Consider the following 14,071-nt stretch of genomic DNA (forward strand, 5'->3'; position numbering starts at 1 on the left):
AATTTGGCAGCAAGTTGAGTTGCTTACAGCTGCAAGAAAGCCAGATAAAGTAGAGGATGTGGGATAAGGGGAAAGAATAGGAACCTCTCTAAAAATAAACAAACCAAGAACGCTTTATGATATACTCTACCTTACTTTAGAATTCCAGGCTCTTCCCTCCATAAAACAATACAAAAAATCTCAGTCCTGGCTTGTCTTGGTTTCTTGTGCTTATTGGGTTTTTTCTTTATGCTTTTCTTTGATCCAACTTTGGTTTGTGAAGCTCCATGCATTCAATTTAAATCTCCTATTTGCAAACCCATTGTTCTTTTATGTATTGGCCATCACCCACCAGCACTTCTTTTATTTGTTCACTTAACCCAAGACCTTCCTTTTTCTTTTCTACTTTACTTTGGTTAACATTTTAATTGTTTGATGAATTAGTTCAAGATTTATGTGAAATGTAGAGAAAATGCACAAGGAATTCTTTGTAAACCAAACCAAACATCAAATGAGAAACATTTATATTTAAGTTTAATTCAGACAGAGATAAACTGGTCTTGGTCCAGTCGATGGCCAAAAAAAACTAAATACAACTATTAGGGTTCCTGCTTTAGAGTAATGTTAAAAGCAAAAGAAACAAATGAGCTGTTGCTTTGGGAAATCATCTTCACTCTCAATTTTTCACTTTAAAATTACAACTGCTCTGTGTTTAAAGTTCAGTCTCTCTTCCCTCACCGCTCATCATCTATATTCTCCTTCATATACTAATAACAATGAAGTACACGTTGATGACAAATCTAGAAAGCACGGACACGGAGAGTGACCATCACAATTTTGCAAGCAATACAACCAAAACCTTTTCATTTCAAACCAACCAGTTAATTGCATGCATGTGCAAGCAATACAACTAAAACCTTTTCATTTCAAACTAACCAGTTAACTGCATCTGCCACCCTAATGAAGCAACCAAATATCTATCATCTATCAGTGCAAGATGAGCATTTTGCTGAGTCTAAATTTAATACCTCTACTCCAGAGGACAAATGCAACAGTTTGTTAAATGCGTACTGATACAGTCGTTACAGCAGAAAATAACATGCCTCAGTCATATTAGATTTAGTACAATGATAACATAAACAATAGAGAAAATCGAAATTTCAGTTACATGCTATAAAAGCTCACTTACAGTTGAAAAATTGAAAACGGCAATGAGATTTTACAGGCAGTGGCAACGACTAGTCTGAATAATCTAAAAATCATGTACAAACAATTAAAATTGGCCTTCAAGATTTTACAACAATTTAGGCAAAAAGTGCAACTCGACTAAGGTCCAACCAATCAGCAACATACATATATGCAAGCCATTCACCATGATGGAACAGAGCAGTGTACTATTGAACCGGCTCCTGATGGGGGCTTAGAACAGGTCCTGATGTTGAAGCAGGTGCTGGTGTAACTGGAGGTCCAGCTGCTATTGTTCACTTGCCAAAGCCCCTATGTTTGCCCACGTCTGTACCAATAAACGCAACATCACTTGCTGCCTAGTGCTGCTGCTTCCTGATACAATAAAAACAGAAATATTAGAATGTAAGTTCAAACGGATTTATTGCCTGCTCCACCCCCTGCTGCAACCGACTAAAGCCAGGTCTGAGGTTTTCTACCAAGGATAAGCCTAAACAGAGACTTGGAATGCTATATCTATACGAGCACCAACATGGTGCTAGCATATAAAAAACGCTGACAGCTGCAACTTGCACTAATTGCTTGTCCAAACACACAGGTTTTTTGTCCCAATTGAAAATTAAGGAATTAATAGCCAAAACGGAAAGCTTTGATGTACCTTGTCTTTGATAAGAGTGACTTATACCAATTTTATAAATACAGATAGATGTTTTCTGCAACTATTCTTACAGAACTCTAACTTAGCTAAACAAAATCTTATAGAACTCTGGTACGTCTTCTGATTCTAAGCCAGCCACAATTGTCTTTCGGATGTTAATCATTTTATTTTAAACAGTTACCTCTAGGATCTAACCATGACCATGGTTTCCTATCCAGCATCATAAGATTATGTACTAATACCTTCTTTAAGATACATGCGAATCATAGACACTGAAGGGCCTGTTTACTTGCAGAGAAGTTTTCCAGTTTTTCCCCTCTAAAAATTTTCAGATTTTTTTTGAATTTTTATATCTCTTAGAGAACTGATGAAAACTGAGAAAATGTTTTTTCCAAAGATGCAAATATTTGATTAGTTTTCTGTTTTTTGGGTTCATAAATTTAACACATTTATTATTATCCTCTTGTAATTTAGCAAAAAAAAAATAAATTTTTTATCCTCTTAGAGTTCTGTCTTCCTTTTATATTTGTTGTGTACTTAATAAATACATATATTTTTAAAATTTCGATTTATGCTGACCCTGTGAGCAAATTGTTGCGCTTATTGTTTAAACTACAATATTATCGATACTACAGTATCTTTAAAACACATAATTCGACCTAATCAAACATTTAAATGTATAATTGGTTCAAAAGATTATGATCAAACATTTACATTGGAGTTAAGACTTCGTGTAACAATTTTAACATATTTTTTAATGGTAAGAAATTTTTTAACAAATGTAAATAAAATTAAATATTTGGTTCTATAATATACATTAATAAGTATTTTTAAATTTTTAAGTAATTATAAAATTATTTTTATCTTTACATCAGCTTCTCCGATCTTCTTTGTTTCTTCTTCTAAAGACTGCTTATATCGCCGGTTTTATTATGGGTCGCCGGAATCAACAAACTGGAGCGTGAACCCTAGCGATTTGGGTCGAACTCGAAAAGCAATCCGGAATGAACGATCTGGTTCAAGATTCGCAGGCCACGTACCGCGTTTCCTGTAACTACGCTTCTTCGTACAAGTTTACCGTGTTTCAAATTTTCTAAATCTGAAAAACAATTAAAAGCTGTTCTTTAGAGTTTTCTAAGTATAGTTATGATCTAGAAAACCCCAAGTTTTCCATTAAAAAAAAAAACTAATCTGAAGATGTTATCATATTTTCCTGTTTTCTTAGAAAACTTTTCTACAAAAGTGTTGAAGTAAACAGGAGTGTGAATTATGTAGTGTCACCTAGTATTGCTTTGTGTCAGCTCTATCAAAATCTTATTTACCACGGTACCTTCTTTGCCACGCTGGCTAAAATAAAGTAGTTGCAGAGGCAAATGTATAGACATCTACAATAAAACCAAAAGTATGGTTTTAGCGGCCAATTAAAATTTCGCCGCTATAACTATCATCTCAAATTCCCTTAACTGCTGAAATGCATATTTTTTTTCCTATATGCAAAAATCAAAATTGAATTCAAAATAGCAATATAATAATGAAAAGCACTGGAAGCTACTTGCCTGTCTCTGCCTTCGTCGCTGTAATACACTAATAGCCCAGGCCATGATGTAACAGGGAAGAAGGAAACCAGCAGCCCTAAGCAAGAAAAGCTGGGCAAGCAAGAAAAAGAAAATCGTATCACGTAACAGAAAAGCAACTGGTATGGATAGAAGAGAAGACCTATTTCATGATCCGCTTACAGCGAAAAAGGTGGAAGCATCATCATCATCACCTATCACTATCCCCCATGGTCAGAGCATGTCTCAATAACAGAAGAGCCTAAGCTGCCAAAATTTGTACATTTATCTATTAAAAGGTGCAATATAAAATATAAAAAACAAAAAAAATGGAGACTTGTTTTAAAGCGAATTAAACTAGGTCACATTAACAGACTGGTTGAGTAAAATTTTAGTATAGATGAGGAAAGAAAATGTTCACAACATAGATAAAGAAATTAATTTCCTAGTTTATATAATGATAGGATGGAGAGAAGTAGAATCAAAAAGCTGATAGTACACTTAGATATTCTATTCCTCTTACCAAGAAGGTAAAAAGGTTAAAGGGTGTTATAAAAAACACAAGATGCCAGATGACAATGTAAGCTGTCAGACCATAGACTCTACCACAGCTGATACACTTATAAGGACCGAAGCTCATGCCATCCTATTTTCCCTTATAGGCATCCGCCTGAAGGACAAGTGTGGGGAGGACTACTGCTTCTTAGATCCCCGACCTTCGTGCAAGCATTTGAGCTTGCACAGCTGGGAAAAACTTCTTATATAGATATATTGAACAAGATAATTCTTCCTTCGTGTCCATAAAAAACCGCATGACATGCACTAAATCATGCTACTACACTGCATGTATTACTAATATATTTATATATATCGATATTCCCATGAAATTTTAACATTTAGTTTAAAACTTGAACAGAGAAAGCTGCAAAAGGGCTTACAATAAGAGCAGTCTGAGCGCAAAATTGCAGCTCCATTGGCATCTGAATCATCATATTCATCATATCAGCCTCTAAAAGACGGCTGTCTGCTGCTTGTCCATGAGCCAGAAGCCGAGGGTCGTGCAAATCTAATGGGCTACCAGCGATTTGTCCAAGGCCCCCACTGTCATCGCAAAATCAAGTTCAAAAGAGGTTTATGACCAATATATCACTTAGCAGTTGGCATACTTAATTCCCTCATAAAGAAATGGAAGAGAACAGAGGTAAATATAGAACTGGATTAACATGTCCAGACAATATATAGTACAAATTAAGAACCAATATTTACAGATGGTCTTACAGAAGGTTTTACTTAAAACCAAAGCTTATAAATCTAGCAGTAAGAGTAAGGTGAACTTGACATCGGGACCACAAGCCTATCTGCAATTGTATTGAATGTAGCAACTAACAAGAATAAACTGTCAGAAGGCTATGCATTCAACAGATTTTTTGTAGTGGGAGGTATTAACAGTAGCACATGAAGCAAACAGCTCAATTCATACTCTTGTGAAATTATAAAAATTCCGGACTAGGCCAAGATCTTTTATCCATATTTGAATTACTTATATTATAATTCCAAGAAAGAACATTATGATTATAAATACAAACCTACTTTCTTGAAACATAAATGCAGCTTAATCTGATGTATGAACAACATTATAGGAAAGACTCATGTATATAACAAAAGGATATCCACGAGAAAAAACACAACGCTGTATGTAGAACATTTTTGGCTGATCATTACCATCTAAAGGGTCAACATTAGATGCAAATAATATATAGAACAAAAGTCAAAGGGATAAAATACATGCCTGATATCAATGGTGGTGTCTTCAGCACGAGGAGGGGGAGCAGTATAGCCAGACTGATAAGGCTGTTACAGCATATAGCAAATTTCCAATAAAAACATAATACACTAAATTTATTACAATGATTATATAACTTGTAAGGAACTAGTAGATGATAATATCTACGAGGTCGATGACCCACTCTTACAGGCTAAAAAATATAATTTAAATCCTTAACTAGTAACCTGGAGTTATCATTTACTAGGACATTTGCATAGATTTTGGCATGTCATTCAGATAGCAGAAAAACTATAGACAACAAATGTGAAATAATGGGACTCAAGAAGGATTTGACAAATGCGAAAACTTGCATAATATTGGTTTTTTTAGTTACTAATGTAACTATTTTTCATACGTTCATGTGGAAAGCAACATACATAGTAGATTAGGTGAATAAATTGGATGATCCAGTTTGTAACAGAAAACACCCTACAAGATTTACAAGAATGCATACCACTAATGGTCACAGCAAAACAAATTAATAAAACTTCACCATTTCAGAATTACACATCAATGCATTAATGTGTGTACAACTTCATGGCCATTAACATAAAGCAGTTCGCATCCCATCACAAAGATTACAAAATTGAAAGACAAGACAGACAGGCATCAGATATTGTGTTTACATATTACAGAGGATATCCAGTCATTGATGAAATTTGTTGTAAAAGAGAGTTAGAGAATAGATATTAGCAATTATATATCTATGACGTTTGCTGGCAAAAAAAATATTTAAAGTGCATTAGGGAACATGAGGTAGAAATAAATTAGTGTGCACAGACCATTTTCAGATAATCACAGAAAAAAACTAATCTAAAATGATATGCATTTACCTGATGACATATTCATTCACAGGTATATCTCCTTTCTCATTGCACCAACGTTGAACACACTTCCTATGAGCAAACTGCATAAACAAATTTGTACATTAACACTCTAAATGCACATTTCCTCTTAACTGTTGGCAAGAAGATAAATTCAAATCTGCAAGATTTCGCCAAGAGATACCCCCTCTCCTCTTGGTGTAAGAGATCGAGGATCCAGCCCATGTGGGAGGCATGTGTGCGTGAAGCGTGGGTACTCAATTTCTGTAAATGACTCTATCCAAATAAAACAAATAACCACTCACATTCTTTGTGTTGACAAACTACACCTGAATAGCATTATAGAAAGTATTACTCTGTACAGTAATGCTATCCCCATATACAAAAATCTCTATCATGCAATCCATATTTAATATTGTCAAGAAAAAAACTCATATTCGTAGTCATTCCAAGCAAGGCGGTAAGAACTAGTTCATCTGACTTGATGAGGCCAAACTCACATAAAATTATCAATCCAACCAAGGTGACTCGAACCCGCTAATCTAGCTTATTTTGACTTAAACTCGACTGAATTACCTCAAACTCGACTTGTTTGATAAGTGAACAGCGCTCTAGTTCAACATGATCAAATTGACATTTGTAAACCAGAGATATTTCCATTTGAAAAGCAATCGTGTTTATCAGACCTCCAAGTCGGACGACAGCCCTACTTGTATTACTATTTGTAATCCTGAAACTTGGTATAGATACGGAAATAGTTGTTTCATGTATATGCCAACCTTTTCCAGGAAACATTAGCATCCAGTAGTTGTCATATTGATAGTAGAGATTAATACATGTCATATTTGATCATGGCTATTAATAATGGAACAATACTAGGACTATTGTGAACAACTTGGTGTCTTGATTGTGGGTAAATGAATGAGCAGCATTCATAGATTAGAAATAGCACACTGGGAAATTGTTCTCTTGCACCTGAACACTCTAAGAGAAGTCCTGATTTCTCTTCATTAGATGTGAATTTGTACTACACAAATGAGATAACAATAATTTGTATTCCAATACTGTTAAGGAAAAAATTCACATAGAGCAGCTTGTGAAGTACAGTTTCCGAAGACTTTTAGTGTAACATTCCATGTTTTTGGCAATTCACGATTCCAGATAATGACATACAGTATGCAAAAATGTACCGTGCGTCCTACTCTTCTAGGTAATGTAATAGAGCCAGCAAACATAATGAAAGTACCTTTAGACTGCCATTACAAGAACAAGGAACCTCCAGGTTATTGAATGCTATCCTCCTCCTGGCAGATTCGACATTCAACAGGTCTGAAATAAGTTGGTTTCTTCTTCACCAGCAGCAACATTGTCTTCCTCTTCATCTATATCAATGGGGAAGCTAGATGAACCATTCACTTTACTACAAGAACCCTGAGCAGTTCCAGAAGCATCAACCTTTTGTAGTGATTGCAATGATTCGGGTGAAACAAGATGGTCAACACATAAAGTCAGGTGGTCCGTCATCACCATACCTGTAAGAAACTGTTGGATTAGCCACTTATCGTATACATATAGTAGATATTTCAAATAGGTAAAATCAAGAAAGCTAAAGCGTCTTGGCACACATGGAAATTTAAAGTCAACTCTTAATGTAAAGATTATTAAGTAACAAAAACAATACATCGAACAAATATTTATAAAAATGTAAAAAGCGGGCAAACATTTTAAATGGCATAATTGTGTTATACTACATTATACTCCATGTCACGATAAGTTAAATAGCACATCTTTCACCATATTAATCTCTCTCTCTCTCTCTCTCTCTCTACTCTCTCTCTCTCTATTGAGTGTGTGTCTGTGTGTGTCTCTCTCTCTCTCTGAAGTCTGAGCAATCAAATTATAACCTTAAAGACTAACTACGAACCTGAAATATCAAAAAAATGAACTTTCAATTTGCAAAGGATTCAGAATAATAAAGAAACCCAGCCACCTCAATAAGGTCAAAATTAATAAAGTCAACAAAAATTCAAAAGGGGATAAAATCAAATTGTTAAAATTTAAGCTTTGGCTCTTAATTGTAATGGAATTACAAAAATGAACAAGATTAGGAACAAACCCTAGAAATGTACGAGTAATAATAATGTAATTGATAACAGAACATAATAACAATAATAAAGATTCAAACTTGCATGATAATCTGAAGAAACATACAGATATATACGAGATTAGAGTACAAGCACTTACAGAGAATCTAGAAATCGACCGCGATTGAGTTAAAGTCTTGGTTGGAATGGAGGTGGGTAGGTTACAGTTTTATTCTACGAACGACAACCAACGGGAGTAATATTCAATTTTACAATGTCCCAACAGGAGGCTTTTGTAATACAAATCGGTTCTAAAAATCACTGATTTTATTTCTTAATTAATTGTTTTAATATATTTTGTATATTCGATTTTCTAATTTGACTAATTACTATATTTTTTTAAAAATTAATATATTTAATTTAATAAATAAATTATTTTTATATTTTATTAAATACATCTGATTAATCAATTCAATTAATTACCGATTATACAATTAATTATTGAAAATTTACTCTATCGAATATATTATTTCCGTTTTTTTAGAAATATGTATACTATCAACTATTTTCGCATTCAATTAAATACAGGATTATTTACATTTGACAAAATATTTTTTGAAAATATCTCAAAAAAAGTTTCTAAAATGACATGTGTCCTTCTTTCTTTCTTTTTTTGTCGGAGAGATATGCAATTTACGAACAAAGATTGTATGAAGATACAAAATAAGAAAAAAAGGAGTTTCTTTCGTACAATAAAGTTTATCATCTAGCCGAAAGGTCATGCATGATGGCCTCAGAAACTTAAATAATCTATATATTAAACTATGAAAAGTTTGGATAAATTATGTAACCTTATGTAATATTGATTTTGAGGTCAATTATCTTTTGATATTAAAATATCAAATATTGAATGAAATTAATGAAAATCTCCAAAAAATTTAAAAAGAGATAGTGTGATATGTATATGATATTTTTATTGCATTTCAAAATATATGCATACACAGTTTACATTTTCGAAATATTATATTTATCTGCATTTCAAAATCATTGTTCTATATTATATAAAATTTTAAATTTTTTACAGCAAACTATGTCGAGAAAAGAAATATTTTAATTTTATAATATATTTTTTAATAATTAATTTTATAATGCTTAAAATAGGAGGTGTTAAGGTGGATATCAGTAATATTAAAATGATGTTTTATAGAAAAATTCCGTTAGAAAATAATTTTAATGTACTAATGTTTCCTTTTGTAAATTGTATACATCAAGTATAAGTTGTCAATTAACATATTTTAAAATAACTTATATAGAGTATTTATATTTTTTCAAAGTTTAAAGTGTGAGGCCTAACGTGATGGCGGGTTAATATTGAACTAAATTTATATCAAATTTAGCTATTATTTTGAATATTTTTAATTTTATTATCTTTTTTTTTGAAGAATTCATTTTAGTAGATGTTTAAAATTGGAAGTGTCACTTCAAGGTGACTATCAGTAATATTAAAATGTTGAAGAATCAAAATTTGTGTCGACGGGTATTTCAACCATCCTTATATTACTTACATGTCATCTGTGTCGTTTTCAAACCTGATTAGCATTTGATAACGTCATATTTTTTGTTAGAGCTATCATCTCCCTTTATAATCTAACTAAAGTAGGTTATAAAGGTTAATATCCTAAACATAGTGCATTACTGCATCTGTTATGTAGATATTTGGTTATTGTTGCAATTTCGTCTATATTATTTTGTGTATGATGTTCCATGCATGGGTAATCCTAGATTTATGTGAAAAGTTTAACACCATGATAATCGGTTTTAAGCTGTTGAAGGGGATTTTGACTCACAACAAGAAAATGGTTATCAAAACAACTTGATAATCATCACACGCTGCTCAAACATAGGAGAGTAAAAAATTGTGGTATCACTGATACACACACTACATTATTTTTTATTACTTATTCTTCTATTTCTTTTATTATTTTGACATTATTAGTGGCAAGTTAAATACAACATATCTTATAAATATTGTCCAGGAATTTAATTTTTTAAGTCTGGAAATAATGAATAGGCCTGTCTATCCGGTGAGTTTATGCTATCTGAGGTGCCGCATTGTTATACTATATCACTTTCAGCACCCTCAAATGCAAGTTACGCGTTACCGACCACCGGGTATGTTGTTACATTGCTTACCGTGTTAGACACAATATTCCATGGAAAACAAGTTTTCTAAAATCTCAATCAGATTCTTGGATTACAAGTGCACAGAAAATATTATGGATACACAAACTCTCAGTCAAGGTAACAATGAAAATAGTGCATATATGTTTAAAAAGTTGAAAAGATTATGGCAACTCTACCATAATCAACGTCATTTAAAACTGTACTATAAATAATATCACAATGCTTGGGCTCCTTCAACCGATACTCAAACATCAGAAGAACATAATATGATGATAAACACTTCTTGAGTTTCTCAAATATAAACTTAAAGTTTTATATTAATTTATTAAGTTTCTCCTAGTCTGCATTCAGATATGAACGACCATCAACATTTTTCCGCTTTGGATGCTACTCAAGTATAGGGCTATGCATTCGGTTAAAACCGAATCGAACCGAATTTTTTTCGGTTAACCGAAACCGAATTGTCAGGAAAATAGCTACCGAAAACCGACCGAAATTTGTTCGGTTAGAAACCAAAACCGAAATAAATTATTCGGTTATACTGAAACCGAAGCATTAAACCGAATTTTAAAATAAAAGTCTGAATTGGCCAAAAAAACAATCACAACATTTAAGTTTAAAAGCAGGCATCAGCAATACAAACAGACAGAAAATTTAGTTTTGATGCTTCATAATCATTACACAAGTTCGCATTCAAAACCTAACAGCTTGGTTAATATAAAATGAGTCTAAAATATAAGAAAATGAAATGCTTGGCAGGTGATGAAACTGGAATCTGCTACAGTGGCTGATGCTAGCACATTGCCTCCTGCCTCCAGACTCCAGACTTCAAACTCAAGAGACCAGAGCTCCTGCCTCCTGCACACTGCATTCTCCCGGGTCCTGGCTCCTGCACATGATCTGCATTTTTGTCGAAACAGATTAAGTTAAACTGATCTGAAAGATGATCACTAATTCACTATATCTATGAAACAAATGACCACAATTTATTTTCTTTTTAAAAAAAAAGATAGATGATAAACACTACATCGTTGCAACTGAAGTAGATATACCTCATTACAATCTCGAAACATAAATATTTCAGAGTCCTCCTGAATCCTGCTGTTGGACCTGTTGGTAATGGCTTGTATTTCTGTTGACTTATAAAAAATAAATCAATGTCACAGGATTATAAATCAAAATGTTCTTACAGTTGAAACCTTGTTAGTATTATATGAATTAATGTTTGGCTATGTTAGGTCTCAATATGTTTGTAGAAGGGGGGTTGAATACAAACAATACCGTTTAATCGAATAAAATGCGGAAAAAAAAGTGAAACAAAATTCAAGTTAAATAAAATTATTATTAAACTTGAAAGGTGTTACAACAACGGTATCGTTTACAAGGGATTAATCTCAAATCAATTATCACAAATCTAGAATAAATTTGACATGAACTTTTTCTATTTTTGCAATAAAAAGATCAAATGCTAAAAGCGATTTGAGATTAAGTTCTAGGGATTTTGATCCGCTAGATAGTTACACAAGAACAAGAAAGGTATTTCTAGTGGATTGGATTTAACAATAAATACTAGAAATAAATGATCTGTGAATTTGCAATAAGTTCTCTGCAGGTTTTCTTTTTGTTCTGTGTTCTGCTGAATGATATATTCAATGCTCTGCTCCTCTTGAAAAATAGCTGCTGTGTTTTATATTAAATCCTGTGATTTTAATTGGCAAGACAATCCATTTAGCTCAGCATGACAATCCTTTGAACTGGTAAGACTTTCGGTAGGACTATCAATTGAACTGATAGGACTTTTGGCAAGACAATCTAAATGAACTGGCAAGACAATCAAATGAACTGGCATGACTTTCGGTATGACTATTGATTGTCATACCGATTGTCTTGCTAATACAAAAGAAAGTCTTGCTGAATTAATATAGAATATTAATTCAAAATCAATTCTGAAAATACATAATATTAATTCAGAATTAATTAATCAATTAATTCAATTAATCAATAAATTAATCTTTGCAGATATAATTTATTCTCTTAATTAAATTATACGACTTAATTAATTAATAGAGAATTAATACTACTCTTGAGCAGCAACCATTCTTCTGAAAATCACTGTCAATTATGAATCAATTCCACCACTTCAATGTTGACACTCGATGTACTGTCTGGTTCATGAGTGACTAACTTCCGTGACATTTCTTCATGCCTTGACCTTGATACTCTTGATTTTCTTCAGACTAAATCCTTGTAATTAATTGATGCCCTGACGAGATCTCTGTCACTTGATTAAATCCACAATCTTGATTTATATCACTGAGGCTTGATCAATTTCTTGAGCTTCTTCCAGTGAATTAAGTCATCAAGTCTGTAGACGAACAATGATACTTAATCCTTTGACATCTGTTACTATGAGAGATCTCTCTGACGATAGAACCACTATTTACTTGTTACATCCTTATTTTAGTTGAGTTAAATCCTCGAATAAACAAATAGGCTATGACATATGCCTTTCAATCTCCCCCTATTTGTTTGTTAGACAATAACAACAAATACCTAGAGGATAACTCAACTAACAAATAAGAAAAAGATATAAACAATAATGCAAAGTAAATAGCAGAAAAGTTCTGGATTATATTTAACATTTTCCAGATTCCAAACGAAATTTACAAGTGAATATAAGATAGATGTTCCTCTAGCCTGAACATATAACTACATTAGTCTATCTTGATTCATAAAGCTCTAATCATATTACATTGTGTTTTGAGCTAATTGAATTCAGTTGTCTTCTCTTCCGACTTCACCTTCTTCCAAATCTTGAAGCAACTCCTTGTCAAAGACACGATCCTTTTCTGAAGTGAAGCTCTCTGGTCTAACTGGTTGAACTCCAACTATCTTTAGCTTATTCTTGAGTTGATTATACCTTTTAATATTCTTTTCACAATAAGCTTGAATCAGATCAGCTGCTTGAGTTTTCAACATGGATGAAAATCCAGCAGTTCTTAAGTGATGTTCCATCCAGACCAGATGCTTAGCTGAGTAGTCTTTAAGAGATTGTGAATCGAGCTGGCAGATTTGAAGACAATCAGACTTAAAGAATCTTACCTGATGAGGATTGTTGACCACTTGAGGACTAGCCCTGCTGGCAAACTCTTTGAGCCTTTCTCGAAGAACTTCATTCAATTCTGAGCTTCTTTTGACTTTGTTGAGAAGAACCCAAGTCTCTGACAAAGAACGATTCTCAAACAGATGAAGTGACACCTTGAAAGATCCTTCGCTCTGACAATATACAAATATGCTCATCTCATTTAGGGATCTGTCAAAGGCAGCTGTGATCATTGAGACTTCAGTCTTTATAGCATTCATGTACATGTCATTGTTTGGATTAGAGATCTCCAGCTTGTCCAGAAGATGTAAGAACTGCCTATCATTGTTTGTGCTCAGGTGAGGCATATCAAGTACTCTCCTAGCTTCATCCCATTTTTCACCAATCTTCAGTCTGACATCTCTTCTCCTTTCTTGAGCTTTAATGTCATGAAGATGTTGCTTTTGAAGAGTTTCTGTTCTTTGTATGTCTTTCCTCATGTCAATGATCTGGGATACCTTTTTGAGTTCAGCTTCTTTTCTTTTCATCTCTGATTGTTGCTGCTGAAACTCTTTCTCAAACAGAGGATCCACTGGAGCTTCCTCTTCACATTCTCCAAAATCACTTTCCTCCTTAGCTTCAAAGAAACCATCTTTATCTTCCAATACTGGTTCAGTGGGAATGTCACAAATATCAA

The 14,071-nt window shown here is 33.2% G+C and overlaps 1 pseudogene; it reads right to left on the reverse strand.

The window, feature by feature from the left end:
* Positions 1–1,453: 1,453 nt before the first annotated feature.
* Positions 1,454–8,392, reverse strand: LOC141695205 (uncharacterized; annotated as a pseudogene).
* Positions 8,393–14,071: the final 5,679 nt, after the last annotated feature.

This window comes from Apium graveolens, chromosome 2 (genome assembly GCF_009905375.1).
Source record: "Apium graveolens cultivar Ventura chromosome 2, ASM990537v1, whole genome shotgun sequence".
NCBI classification, from domain to species: Eukaryota; Viridiplantae; Streptophyta; class Magnoliopsida; order Apiales; family Apiaceae; genus Apium; species Apium graveolens.